The 15553-nt window shown below is 43.3% G+C and overlaps 1 protein-coding gene across 1 annotated transcript in view; it reads left to right on the top strand.

Moving 5' to 3' along the window:
• The window catches only part of TMEFF2 (transmembrane protein with EGF like and two follistatin like domains 2), a 134132-nt gene that overhangs the window by 107271 nt on the left and 11308 nt on the right, over positions 1-15553 (top strand). The gene's annotated exons all lie outside the window — the stretch shown is intronic.

The following is a 15553-nucleotide window of genomic DNA, read 5'->3' as shown; positions in this document are numbered from 1 at the left end:
TTCATTGTCTGTAATAGGCCTGGAGAGCAGACAGGAATCAGAACGGCAGCACTGGGTTTCTGTAGAGAATGACTATTTTTTGTGTTTTTTTTTTTTTTTCCTCAGGAACATAATGTGAGAACTTCAGACTAGATTCCTTCTCCAGATTATAACATTTTCAAAGTAGGTTAAATTTTGAGTGTAAACCACTTGACATTGTCCCTTTAGATTAAATTTTGTGTCTACTACCTTGTCAGCCGTTTTCTAAATTGGGGAAGAATAATAAAGCCCCAGAGGTTAGCTATGAGATATAAACCATCACGCAGTTTCGCTCAGCCTTTGTGAGCCAGGCTTTCCTTTCTTCTTAATGGTATTAGCGAGCGAGACATAGAGCTGAGCACCACGTATCCATCACAGCCAGAGAGAAACCATTTCTCGTCTGTGGCTTTGTAAAAACGCCGGGGAAATTGCATCCTTGCATATGCAGATTGGCTTGGCTTTCGATTCTGCAGACTTCAAGTCAGAGGTTGTCACACTAAACAGATAGATTATTTAGGAAGCGTTCCTGCTTTTCCATCAAATCACTTAAAAATTGAAAAAAACGCATTTTAATATTTTGACAGCTGTGTGGCAGCATGAATGGTGTCTAGCTGCGGCCTCCACCTGCGCTCACACACATCGGCACACACACTCCCAGCATTTGGGAGCACAAGAATAATACAGTTGATACATTTCTTAAAAATATGAAGCTTTCGAATGTTGCTGCCATTGTTAGTTGCATTTACAAGTGCAAGGTTTTATGAAAGTATAGGTTAAGTTTCATGCACAGTGAAAATCCACAAAAGGTGACAGATGAGCTCTACAAAACGAAGAAAAAAAACAGTATAGATTGTATTTCAGGCTGTACAGTTTAGGGTTTTTTGGTCCATGACTTGAGGAAAGCAATGAGGGCATCTCCCTCCAGGAGATATGACCATATTATGCCTCATATGTGTGAATGTCCTTTGAGATGTCTGATCATTCAGAAACGTAACTGTCTACAAATAGCTGAAGTCTGGGGCACAGAAACTCAAGATGATGTAAGAACAGAGCCAATTTCCACCTATAAAATAATTTCCTAAAAAAGGCAGGTGGAGAAGGCATTTTGGTCTTGTTTTCCCTACCTAGTCCAGGCACTCCTGATAAAAAACTTTCCAAAAGTAGAACAGAGGAACTGTCACAGCTCGTTCCATGGAACCTGGAGGCTTCCAAAATCAAGCTCAAATTTACCATCATGGAAAGTAGTATAGTGTTTACTCAGGAATAACAACTGTGTGTAGCTTAGTTAAATTTATGGAGGACTATAAAATACAGATAAGAAAACTATTCCTATTCTGGCATTCTTCTGAGTGATTTTCAAGGGCGAGAGAGATCACCGTATTCTGATAGCATGGTGTTCTCCAGCCCTTCCGCTGCCTTGCCACTCCTCCACTGTTGTTGATAGCCAGAAGAAATTCTAAAAAGTAGAGATAGAGGCCAACTGGTAGGTTAATAAATCTTACTGGCAGCTACTTCTGAACTAAACTCTGAGTAGGCAGCAGTGTCAGCCCCAACTACTCACTTGGCCCCCAAACCTTCACTTGTCCTGGGCGCTTTTTTAAATGAAAAATTGCAGCTGCTTCTTTTTGTAATTTAACTTCTGGTTTTCAAAAGGTGGAGTGCGGAAAGTCCCGCTCCAGCATTTTTCTGTTTCATCAGGAGGACCGGATCCTTTATTTCTAAAATATGAAAAACCCAGATATTAATGCGATTATCTAGTGGTGGGCCCTGCAGCGTAGGCTACCCTAAAGGTTTGTCTTCTATAGAACATTCTCAAATGTCTCTTTAGATCCTGATAGGCTCCATCTTACTAAAATCTACGTTATTTTTTTTGAAAGAGAAGAACAGACACACTGAGGTAGAGGTCATGTAGGAGGCTCACAAACAAGTCCTGTGCCAGGAAGGAAGCTGCAGCAATCTGGAACGCCGCGCCATGCGATTTAACAGCACTTACCCCTAACGGTCTTTTCCTGAGGAGCATGCAAAATGGAAACAGGCTTATGGAGATTTTTAAAAACAAGCAGTAAGGAGAGAGAAATATTGCTCATTTAATCTGCCAGCCTCAAGAGAATACCTCAGTTTTTATGAGAGTTCTCCTTTAACTTTGAATTGCATATGCTAAGCTTGGTAAAATGTGCCCTGTTTTTTTGAATTTCTGGTTTTTGCGGTTTTATAATGAGAGAAATTGTGCCTTTTCATTACTTACAATTTCCCAGTGTCATGCTCATGGAACCTGTAATTGTTAGCATTAAAACTTAAGTCGGGTCTCAGGTGAACTGCTAGACATCTCTTTACCTAGACTGATGTAGCTCAAGGAAAAAGAACATTTCCATTTGTGCCTGTAAAGCTTAGCCCTTAATTTAGTCACTAATGAATGTGAATCAAAAGTTGCAGAATTCATTTGTGCTTTCTTCCCATAATAAGCAAATTCAGTAATGTTGTGGGTGAACATTATAAAGAAAGCTATTTGATTTGCTTAGAAGCTCGGTAGCCTCGGTAGAAAATTCAGTATCTCCAGGCTAGGAATTTGATCTGTAGGAAATAAACAGGAAAAGAAGGTACCAACTTGTAACAGCAATATTGGCATGGGCAGCCTAAGAATGTACAAAATCAGACCTGGCTATTTTACTGTCGTCAGAATCCCCGAAGTATTTAGGTCCTGGAAATGAACTCAGGTATAAAGCTTTGTCAAGATTTGGGGTGAGGGTGGAGTTTGTAATGCAAGTATATTTTTCCATCTGGGGTTTCCATCAGAACTGTGCAAAATTAATAGCACTTGCTCCAAACACTGGCTCCCACTTCTTCTGCTTCCACAAGACTGTGTACCTTACTGGTTGTTTTTTCCCTCATGCTATCATGTAAGCAGTCTTCTGTAACATTTTGTTCTGTTAAAGGTTATGGATAAAAACAGAAATTGTATGTGCAATAGAGATGAGCAGACCTGAGTTCACGTGGGCGTTTCTACAGATTCTTCCGTTTGTGTCCTAGTCCATAAACACATCGTGTATCATTTACATACATTTTGTCTTATTTGGAGCAGAGAAATCCATCTTCCTGAGCAAATCTGAGCCTTTCAGTACCCTCTGATCTTTTTTGTCCTCAGCTCAGTATGTGTGGTTTGATCAGAAGAATGAATAAGCTCAAAGGGAAGTAGAGCTTGCAGAAAAAAAAAAAGACACTCCTCTGCTTACACATAAAAATGTGATCCCTAAAACTCAGCACAACTTGGAATGTGCCTGATTTCTCAAGGTGTCTACAACCAGATGCTTTCTTTCTAAATAGGACGTCTAATGGCAAGGGATACTCAGATGAAACAAATGCAGGAATGGACCCTCGGAAAAACATTTCCATGGTTTGCAATCGTGCAGGTTGCTAAGCCACTCACAGAATTTGTCTTCCCCAACCTTTGCTTTCAGATTTTGATGGAAATGAAGATCCAGCCACTGTTCATCTGCCTTGAACATACAGAATATGCACCATAATACTTGGCCCATAGAGCATGTGGGCTCTGCCATTCTGAAAGGATTTACTGTTATCAAAAAAAGGACATTTTATATCTGACTAAATCACATTGTGGCACCTAGTCAATATTGTATCTTTGCCACTTCTCAGATGAGATGCCCCCCCACTTGTAGGCCCCTGCTTTAAGATATACCAGTATTAAATAACAGGGTTCTAGATTTACTCCATCTAACAACGCAGGAAGAGTCCGGCCATGAAGTATCTGTACTTAAATTTACTGCATACGGCCCCAAACCCGCTTCATATCAGAAGTCACAGGGAAGCTTAGATTCTTCTTCCTTTGGGGTCTGGAAGAATCATGCAGCTCGGTTCTTCTGTAGGACCAACAAAAGCGTGTAGGTACTGTCTGAGCCTTGCTGTGGCGCAGTGCGGTGGCACGCGTGACTCTTCCGATACTCTGCTACAATGGCTGAGTTTCCACCTGTGTCAGCTGTGGTGCTGCTTTAGGTATCGGTCTGTAACTCCTGAAACTTCATCCACATGCAAGGAAAATGGTAGCTACCAACTGTCTTTGGCCTTTTGACATCTTGCTGAAGGCATTTCCCTCTTGATAGCATCTTCTTTCATTGCTCAACCCCCTGCCTCCCCTAAAAGAAAGAAAAATTTTTTAAAAAGTATTTCAGACAAGATTCTGTCAATCTTCCCCAAGGAATAGGCTGGGAAAATTAATCCTGTTGTCTGGATTAGGGGAGGAATTTCGCTCGCCCTCAGTTCCACCCTTCCTCTGGGCTCCAGGCGCTTTGATTAGCTCAAGAGTCGTCGTTGAAGGATGTTGTTTGAGATGGTGCGCAGCAGCTGTTTGCCATCCACGACACTAGTTTGAATTAGTTATTGGATATTAAGGAGTCCCACAGTGTATTTTTGTGCCTAACAGCTCTATTTTAGGCCTAGTTTCTGTAAATTTTCTGGTAGGAATTACAGAGCCTTCCCAAGGATTTGAGAGTTGAAGTTATAATGAGATGCTAGAATATCCATTTTCAGGAAACATCAACATTTAAATATTTGTGTTTGATCTAGTCTGAAATGTAAAAAAAAAATATTCTGAAATATTCATAGAACTGAATTTCTTCAGAATTTTGTTTCATGGGATGTTTTGGCATTCTTTATGAAATGTTAGATATCAAAATATCATGAGATGAAAGCATATGACAGTTGTAATAAATAAGTTGTATGGTAAGAAAAATTGCTACTTAGAACTGACTGAAACATCATCTTTTCTAGAAGGAGTATCGTCATGTCAAATTACAATACAAACACAAGATAATTTGATCGTTTAGACACGTGATCTGGTAACCTGAGCCTTGAGATAAAAAGGGCTTTCACCTTAACTCGGGAAGTACAAATGCATATGGTAGAATGAAAAGAAGTACAATTGGGGAAGAAAAGAAGCAGCTGGTGTATCTATTTTTAATGGACCTTCAGAATTAGACTACATGGAGACAAGTAGCAATTTTTGCCTAGTTTAATAGATTTGGGTAAAGAAAGTAAAGACAGACAAATATCTTGCTGCATCGTCTTCAATTTGCTGATGATTCCACTTCTTTTCATTGAATACATCTGCTAAAACCCGTACCGTGCGCTGGTTGTCAGAGCAATGCGACGTAGTCTTTTTGTATTTCTTAACGTTTAGCGTAGGAGACACTGAAACCACTAGTAACAGAAGTTTGTTACTTAAGACAAATGGAAACGATTTACAGGCAGTAGGAAATGCTGTGGGAAATGCAGCATTTTGAATATCAGCTATACCATCTCTACTGCTTCTTTCCACGGAAGCATGCAGAGGCATTTGGGAGAAACCCAACCTCGGTGGTTTGAGGCACACATCCGTAGCACCGAGCAAACGGAAGCGCTCTTAAAAAATCAGGTTTGAAACGCAGCATTTACCTGCTTAGCAAGGTGACTTCTTACACACTGGGGCTGTCATTTTACGGTGTACCTACGAGCTGTAAGTTGGCGTGTAACGCTCTTCCCGTAAATACAACAGCTGTAACCAAAATGTGCTGCTGCAGAACCAGCGGCAGCGCATTTCAGAGTGCTGTCAGCAAGGAATCGAAATGCGCTGCTTTGCCGACCGCTGCTGGCACCAGCCGTTTTAGACGGCGTTACATAATGGCAAAATATTTTTCAGGAGGAAAAAAAAAAAAAAAATTAAACCCTCCCTATGGTTTTAATCTCCCTCTTTGATTTTGTCTACGGTTTAAAACTGTGTCAGGTGTACATCAAAACCACCCCCTCCCCGGGGTATTTCATTTACAATTTCATTTAATAATGGAAGTGTACTTCCATCTAGCTAGGATGGGAAAGGATTAAATAAAAAACACTGTTCTAAAATCAAGTAGCAGAAGTCTAGCCTGTCTGTGCTCTGCAAATGAAGTAGCCATGGAAGGACTTGTTATTAGTCTATGATATCAAAACTGATAAACTATTAGTGTTTTGTCAGGCATAATATATGCTAAACATTTTCCTCTGCAGATTGCCTCAACAAGAGCTGTGACGGTTTTTAGACACATCTGGCACTGCGGATTTTTTTCCATCCTGCATTTCAGTGATTTAAAGGGCCTTGGCTGGGCAGAAGGATGTCAGCTGTTTGGTTTAAAATACTGTTGTAAGAGTGAATAAGATTTAAAGAGGCAGTAGGTAAAATTCTGGCCTCGCTGAAGCTAGTGGGAGAATGGCCATTGAGTTTAATGGCTTCGTGATTTCTCTGTACAGCTTTTTCATCCATTTTTTTCCTTAGTAAATTTTCCATTTCCTGAAATCGCCCTTTCTTTTCCATTCAGCTTCACCGACTTTGAATATTAGCTCTAGGAGCGAGCAGTGAGATAAAATACCAAATCCTTTATTTACACAAATGCCATCTCTACAGATCGCTTCTGTGGCACTTCCATAGGACAATGATAATGGGTGCGGGCGTATAAAAATAGTAAACGCAGGTATTCATTTATATAAAAGACGCTCTTAATAGACTTTTCTGGCTGTGCTTCAAAATGTGCTGTGACCAGTGATGAATCTCAGGACCTCTGTGGTGTGGAGAAGCTATTTTGCTTTTTATGGAAAGAAATGGCAGGGCAAGCTCCACGCTCGCATTGTGTCCTGTTGTGCCAAAATGCATTGGCATGTAGACGCAGGTGTAGCCATTGCGGTCTGAAGAGGAGAGTTTGATGGGAGATGGACATCACAAGGCAACCAGAGCCCATCCGCAGCTGGCTGATTTCAAGAGGCCGAATCTGAGCTGGGTCCATGGAGGCAGGCAGTCACATGCAGTGCCATTCTATGTTACTTTACCATTTTCTCCAATACTTAAAATTGAGAATAGTAAGGGATGTCTTTCCAGCTTCAGGCACAGGAGAGGAAGCATACTGAACTCCTGATTACTGAGTAGGAATTTCTAACATATAGTCTGCTAAAAACTGATCCTCTGTGCAACCACAGCAGCTTTTAACAATAGAACTGGGCAGATACAGAAAGCAAAGTTAAAGACTGCGTGGACCCATGACCATCACTGTTTTACAGTGCAGCACTCAGAGGAAACAGGTGAATAAAATTAGAGGCAAACTGAGCAGGTTCCATCCCTCAGCAGGGGTCGTGCTTTGCCTTGTACAGAGGAGTCATCGCAGTTTTGCAACATGCCAATAGAATGTACTTACTTTCCTGAATAACCCAAACAAAAGCAGTGAAAAGCAGGGCTAAAACCATGCTTTTAGCCAACAGCAGACATATCCCCGAGTAGTCACGGACCATTCAGGGTCATGTTCTGGCAACTAAAATAACTAAGATTTGCACAAGGGATTTGCCAGGCACGTGATTCAGGAAGCTTTCAAAATACCATATATAAGAGTTACGTATTTTTATTTCAGTCTCCTGTTTTCTTACACACACTTCCCCCAAATTCTGCAGCTCTTTCTTCGGTTTCCTGGATAAATTCTCTCGGATGGCATGTTTTTACAAGCACAGATGCTACCTTGGAAAATAAGAAAGGAGGGAAGAGAGCCAAATGGGTGTCACACTCCAGCTTGGCAGTACTTCACTGATATGCGCCCCAAAAAACAAGAAAAAAAAACCCTGCTTTTAGTAATCAGAACTGAATATAAAATTAGTACAAAACTAGGGCTGTGAAACCTTCAGGTTGTCAAGAGGACTGAAGGAAACGCCTTGAGGCCAAAATGACATCCCTGACCTACTTGTCCGCTCTGTCACGTACCTGGGTAACCTTTCCATCTCCATGCCTCCCGTCAAACCTCTCCAGCAGCATTGCCATTCACACTTGCTTTCAGTTGTAATTTTTTGACTTTCTTTGAGGTAGGCAACCAAAAAGTAAATTCTCGTAACATCATGCTGGCAGGCCTAAAAATAAGCCAGAGACCTTTTCAAATACTGCTTCTTGCCATCCATTGATGTCTGCAGGAAACAATGCATTCAGACCCAGAGCTCCTATTGGAAATTAGGGGACAGCCTGGTAGTTGAATCAGGGTGCGCTTTTATTTGCAGCATTTTCCCAAAACGAAGCTCCTGTTCTGTTTCATTGACCGCCTGCCCAATCTTTCTGCCAGTAAAAGCCACTCAGATAGCTGAAGAGACAGGGTGAGGATTGATGGAAAATGCAGCTTCGCGTTACCTTAAATACGTGCGTTCCTCTGAGTATAGGCAGGCAGGTACAGATGATAAGTGCGTCTCCATACAAACATGAAAACGTGCTTTCTTAATCCACAGTTAAATTGCTTAAAAGCAATTATAATCAATGTGCTCCTTAAAAACTGGAAGAGCCAGCAGTTGCATCAATACTAAAATTCTGCCAGCCACCTGCACAGATGCCAAAGAGGGAATAACTTCAGGGCACTGGGATTGCATGTGTGGATTTGAGACCTTTGGAATCTACGTTATTGTAGGGATTGGAGAGGAGAGGAAAAACTGAGTTTGACTTCCACATTGCCAGAGATGGTTTGAAAACCCTAAATTAAATTTACAGGGTGTGCTCCCAGAAACACACTGGGCTCAATCATGTATGGAGTTAGCCTGGCAGCAATTGCGAGGCCATAACTTAGGGCACTAGTACGCCCTGTTGTACTAGTCCTCTAGAACAAATCTGCACCAAAATTATTGTTTGTAACTCTTACCCAATCTATCATTTTCTTCCATCAGAACCATGCTGCGTGTTTTATCCCATTGCGTTTATGAAATAAGCCCTTACTTTAATTCCTGTATAGTCCTTCAGAGCCGTACAGCGGTCACAGCCTGCCCTGCTGTGAGCGGTGTCCCCGCCAGCCATGCAAGATTCTACCAGCCACTGAGAGCACATGCACCCCGTTTCTCCCATTTCATCATCCCCACAGAAGAAGAGGTACATCCTAGGTGGACAGAGCTGAACTGGCAACCAGAACCCCTTTTTTCTGGATGGACACCGAACGCGCAGCCCTGCCCGAGCCTCGTCCCCACACACCCGCCGCGTCCGGGAGACGGGAGACATCATTAGTCATGCGACTGTTCCCCAGGGCAGTGCCAGCGAAACGATCTTGCTCCCTCCACACATCAATATTCTTGACACCCGTCTTAAAACTTAGGTGATGCATATCCATCTACTCTTGGAGAAGTGTCAGAAGGGTGCAAATATCTCTTCACTATTTTTAGGGCCGTATCAAAAGTATTTATCAGCTTTCTGGCACCTCATCCCATTTGTCATATTTGATGCTATCTACCAGTGGGCGGGCAAGGAGGATGAAGTCCTTTAGAAATGCAGTGACGGATGGGTGAAACTCTATGAGCTAAGACCACAGACATGGTTAAAGGTGACTCTCAGGGGTTGTTGCGCCTGTTGTCACAGTCAGGAAGCACCTGTCGCTGTCCCCCAACAGCAGATGGACCAGGAGCTCAAAGGGGAGGCTCATCCTCAGCTCGGTGTTTGCCCACCCCCGAGGTAGTAGGGATGTGGAGGAGATCCGCTCGCAGCAGTGGAGCAGAGCTGAGCTATGAGAGGGAGGGAGAGCTGATGCCTGGTGACTCCGCCATCCGCTCTGCATGTCATCAGCACTCCCACACCGCCCGGTGATGCTGAAAGACTGCTTCCTTCAGCTTACACCCTTGGCTGCGCATCCCGGCGCAAACGCGTACGAGGACAGGGCTCAGTCTGTGTATTATACATAATTCATACTACTCACGCTAGGTGGTACGTGAGAGGTGCTGGGATTCTTGTTTTTCTGTATACACCCTGCCAACAGGAAGCTATTCCAGCTCCTCCATAACACATATCTCGAGGACCAGCATCGTGCAGCTTTTTAATGCGCAGGTAACGTGTTCGTCCGCCTCGTGCCACAAAATTGGGATGTTTTCCTAGTGCTCTTGGTTTTTAGAAGGCAATGTATTCAGGTTGAAACTTTGCCCACATACCATCTGCTTCAGCCTTATCTTTCTTTGATGAGAAAGCTGAATATATAATGTCCATTGGCTTTCCCAGCGTTACATACGGTGGTGGTTTCATGTTAGGTTTGCCGTTGCGGAGCTCCTCAGCAGCTCTTGCAACAAGCTCTTGCCCTTCTTTTCAACTGAAAGATCAGTGACAAAAATCAATACTGTCTTCATAACCATAATGAATGTGACCCACAGCCTTTTTTAAGATGACCACAAGCTTCCATCATATGTCTGAGGCCTATTTGCAAATATTGATCTGTATTGCAGATTATCTGTAGCCGTTTCACGTGAAATGTTAAGGTCTTGCAGTTTTGCTCTCTGTACTCAGTTTGGTATCAAAGATTCAGCTATAAATCAAAACACCTGCTCGGAGACACTATTGATATCCAAGGTTGCCAAGTTATGAAAATGAGGTGTTTCAGGTTTTTTTAAGCTTTTAAGGAGGATGGTTCTCAGAAAGCTACAATTGAGTGAAAGCACTGCTTTGGAGTGCAGCAGACTCCGTTTTACTCGGAGGAGGAAAAAAAGTAGAACCTTCATATGCAAATGTATGGCATTTGGAAATGTCTTATAGCTGCATCTACATATAAATAAGCCAATCTCCCAATGCTGCACTAGCAAGGCCACTTTGATACAGAAATCGCATAGTAGCACACAAAGCAGAAACAGCAGGACACCACTGGATCAATTTCGGGGTTTGGGGGCAGGGCGGTTTGTTCTTTAATCAGCACTTAACTAAGGTGACTCATATTGCTGTGTTGCAGGGTGTTAGACCCCGACTGGTTGTGAATAGCCACTCTTTGGTTTTGCTGCTAGGGAGAGGCGTGTGTTCATATGTGCTGCATGGGGCTGTGCCCTCTGCTTCCTCCATCACACGCACAGTGCGACAAATCCTCTTTCTGGAGACCCTGGAAGATAGTGCTGAATGTAGAGATGCTTCCTACGGCAGCATCCCTCCTAGCCACCCTCTGCCTTGTTCTGTAGATCCATGCCTGCTTGCTCTGAAGGAGACGCGATTTGATCATATAGAGAAGCATCTTCTGCTGCTGACATCCACATACTAGGATGCTATTTCCATCTCCGTTTAATCTGATATTAAAAAGTAAATTGCAACTCTCAGACTTACTTTTTCAGAGGGGAGGACATAGAGAGGAACCTTGGTCTGTCTGTTTTTGACCACCTCCAGCACTGGCACTCGTGAGTAGCCCGAGGAGAGAAGGATGGGAGGGAAGGTGAACCATCGGCCGAGCCACTGGGAGAGATTTTTCACAGAGGGGTGACCACGGTCTGCTCGTGCCGTGCCACGTGTGATGAATACAGCATTCGCCCCTCTGCCTTGAGGCACACAGCCTAGTTGGCAGGAACCTCACCAATCTCTCAACTGACACCAACTTTTTTTCAACACAGAATTACAATAATAATAAGTTTAACTCATCCTCTAAGGGCTTCGTCATGAGCTGCCTAAGGAGATCATACGCAAGGAGAAAAACTACGACTTCATTCTTTTACATGACTGGTTTCTGAAGGGGGAGGGAGCCAGTCCCATGGTGCCGGCAGTGTCTCTCTTGGACAGGGGGATCCGAGGGAAGGGAACGTCAGCAGCACACCAAAAAACAAAAGACCAGCTGAGTTAGCACAAAGAGGGATTTAATCTATTCTAGGAACGGGGTTAGCGCAGATTTATTCAATCCTGGCACAAAAGAAGGAAGCACAAACTGTAAGGGCCCCTTTACCCAGGGCTTTGATAAATCCACAATACAGCCCTACATCATTAAATCGCATCGGTAGCGATGATCGCGGGCCTCCAGACCGGCCCCTGCGGCGGCAGTCTTAAAGAGCTCCGCCTGTCTAGTTTGTCACAAAAGTAGTGTGAGGTGACTTGGTGACAGCTGACACAGAGATGGTATGGGGAGCTGAAGACCTTTCCAGTTTACCGGACTGGAAAGCCAGCAGGTGCCGTTCACACGCAGCGATGAACCGCTCCGTGAAGGTGCGGAAGGAAGAGGTCAGTGTGTCACCTCTTGACGTCCTCAAATCAACCTGGAGGTACTTGTGCAGCATCTGCTTTAAATAACAGTGACTGCCGCTCTTACTGATGGCTTTGGTGGGGGTCAGTGGATGAAATTGAGGGTGGGGAGCAGAGGAAGTCAGACGAGATGAGACAACAGCCTGCTTTACCTCCCTGAATAAAACGGTCACCTCAGGGAGGAGTTGTGTCTAACGTGAGCACCTGAAAGCTGAGAGAATGCTGCCTTGGAGCAACACGTTAGCCCACATGACGTTTTTTTCTTTTCTCTTTCAGCTTGGTCAGTATTGCCGGGTGTTCCAGTTCAGGCGCGTGAGCAATGGTTGCTGGCGGGTGCTTGTATCACTGTGCTGTGTTGGGGTTGTATTGCACCTTGTATTGCAGTAGCTACCTGGTAGCACCTACTCATGTGTGTAGGAGCCTCAGCTGCTAGGGGTCTATATGGGCTCTAGGGTAGGGCATCTGCACCAGCCGGTGAATACAGCTGAATTACGGCCACTGAAAAAGGAATGAGGGTTAAAAAAAAAATGGTTATGTTCAGTTTTCAGTAGACAAATGGTCTTTTTCTGTACAGGAGAATGATTAACAAGTTGCCTAATTTCAAGCAGTCTTTTCGAATAAGGAAGATACAGTCACAGATGATGTAAATAAAAGTGCTTCTCAATTTCGAAAGTTCAGAGATAGCTTTAACATATATAGCATAGCCCACATATATATGCTGACAAGCTGAAAGTATTTCGTTCTCCATTTTGAACATCTGGGGATTATTAGTGTCTTAATTCATTGGTTTCTATTATTAATTATGGTAGCAGGCTGAATAATTACGATACATTACTGCAAAAGACAGAGCACAGTATTTTTTTTCCAAGTGCACTAGGACATCTTGCCATCATCTCAAACACAAAAAGCACTAGATTATTTTTAAAAAGGAAAGTGGATGTTATCTTATTCCAGGGAACTCATTTGCATAGGGACATTTAAAATTAATAAATTACTATGTTGAGCAAGCCTATTTTGTGCCTGCGAAAAGAAGCGAATGTAGTTTAATTCACAAAGTTCCGTTTCTTTTTTTCCCTCTCAGTAAAGTAGCTAATATGGGGATGATATTTTTTGCGCGGTTTGTGTCGAAAGACTAGCTTGAAGTTTGTACTTGGAGTGGCTGCAGGATGAATTTAGGCTGGGGCTGCAGCATAGTGGTGCCAGCCGTTTTCAGCTGACATTTGGTGCCTCACTTTCCACTAGCTCTCGGGGAGAGTGGGCTGGTGAGCTCCCCCCTGCACGGCAGCAAGCACTTCCTTTGGAATTTTCACGCCAACGCCCACCCAAACAGTGATTTTCAGGCGAGTTACTTGTGCACATTTTCTTCATTCCAAAGAATTCGTAAGATCAAGTGCAAGGTTTTAAAGGTTTTAAAAGATGGGAACATATGCGTCAAGATAATTAATAGGCCGGATCTGAGCAGCTGTTAATGAGGAGGTATGGCTGTGGTGGTGGACGGCAGCGTGGCTGCTGGCAGCTTTGTCAAGGGCAGGGTGTCTGGAGCTGTTGAGCAAAGACTCGAGAGAAATCGCTTTTCTCTCATCAGAGCTGGGTCTGAGCTGGGATTTATCAGCACGTTTCTTCATTACGAGTAAGTAGGAATCCTGCTTAACGACTTCATCCTCATAAGTTGCTATGGGACCTCAGTTCTTGTTAGATGCTGTTAGAGAGGAGGAAGTACCAGAAAATCTGGTAAAACAATTCGGCACTTTCAGAGGGAACAACACCATCACAGCCCCATTGCTCCTGACTTTGCAGAGGGACCTTCAAACCTCTGCAGATGCTGCAAACGTTGCAGGGCTGAGGAAGCTCCCTCTTCCCCCAAAAGAGCAGCCGTTGACAGTAACGTAGACTGTCCCTAGGCTCTTCCACAGGATTCTGATTCCTACCCCTAGTCAATCACTGAAGCTCTTCTACAAAACTCAGGGCATCTTCCACTGTGCTCCACAGGTTGATACACTCTGGACCTTTATTTTTATTTCAAATAAGAACTGCCACACCAAGTCTCTATCATGGAGAGCCAAAGAGCTCTGTTAAGTAAGTTCCCCATGCTATGCTCTCTTTGGGAGAGCTGCCAAGGAGATAAAAGGAGTGGGGAGGGATACACTTTCAAAAGGGATTGCGAAGGTTAAGGACATACATTTGACCCAAGAATCCCTTTCCTCCTTCATGAGTGCTCAGAAAACATGATGTGTAAGAAGTCACTACCTCAATATCAGCGAGAGCTTTCGGCTGCAAATTTGACTGACCTCAGCAGCATTAAAAGATTAAATTATTATGTAAGTCAATTCTCCTTAACCACTGTTTCCAATGAGATAGGTGTCAAAACAGCTTTCGCTGCACATCATTCACCATCCTCTCCCTTATTTGATGAAATAGACGTATTTGCTGGACCTCCCTCAGTCCAGTGATGACTGTACACAAGGTATTAACACTGTACATGAACCAATATTTTCTCATATGAGCAGTTATTACTTCCATAGGCTCCAACATTACGTGCTGTACAACAGTGCAAATGGTAACATGCGAATTTACAGGCTGTGCTCCTCTACTTTGCCTGCCTGAAATCACCTAGAAAGTCTCACTGATTCAAACATAAAGAACAACAGAGTTATCAGCCCTGCAGAACTGATTGTTAAGTGCCTGACAGTCAGTTTTTGGACATAAGAATCCTATTTTTGCCTAGATTTTTTTTTTTCCTAATTTCTCCAAGTGGATTGCAGGAACTTATGTCTGGAAAGAATTGTCTGGGCACTCCAAGCAGTACTTCATATAATCCTCATCAAGGGCACTAATGGATTTATTCGTTTGTCAGTGGAGCTACTCCACATGTTCAGTGGCATAACAGAGCTCCACAGTAGCTCGGGTGGGAGCTGGGGACCAGTGAGGGCTGCCCAGAGAAGAATCTGGCTGCATCCATTCTCATCACTTGCAGAGTCAGGTCCTGCAACTGGCAGATGGTTTCGGCTTTTGAGTTTCAGCCTCCACTGAGATATTTACCTGAGAATCCTAATGGTGCGCATTCAGCTCCTAAAAACTTTTAAGTAAAGGCATAGCTGAACCAGAAATTGAAACAAAAAGAGTACAAAACGTATCTGGACTCATTCTTCTGCTGCTTCTTAACAGACGGCACGAACGGCCATAGATATTAAGGAATTTAGACAAGACAGCTTTAAATAATTTATTTAACGTTTCTGAAGATAATCCATCAGCAAAAGCAATATCACTGAGAGGGTGGTAAGTCACACAGGATAACTTTTCAGGATCCAATTTCTTACCCCAGAGAAATAGCTCATCGTCTCGGCATCTCCCTGCCATCCACAGAAAGGCTGGAGAGCAAGTGCTCAACTGGGAGACTCTTCTTGTAAGCAAGATGATAAGCCATTTCAGACTACACAAAGTAGCATCTGGCCTCAATGTATTTAAAAATAATCTGTTTTGACTAGTATATCTTGTATGATAGGCTATCATGTCATGTTCTGGCAGTAACAAAAGATGCGAACAATA

Source organism: Tauraco erythrolophus, chromosome 8 (assembly GCF_009769465.1).
Source record: "Tauraco erythrolophus isolate bTauEry1 chromosome 8, bTauEry1.pri, whole genome shotgun sequence".
Taxonomy (NCBI): Eukaryota; Metazoa; Chordata; class Aves; order Musophagiformes; family Musophagidae; genus Tauraco; species Tauraco erythrolophus.
Note: the sequence above shows the minus strand (reverse complement) of the source record. Positions and strands in the feature narration are given on the sequence as shown.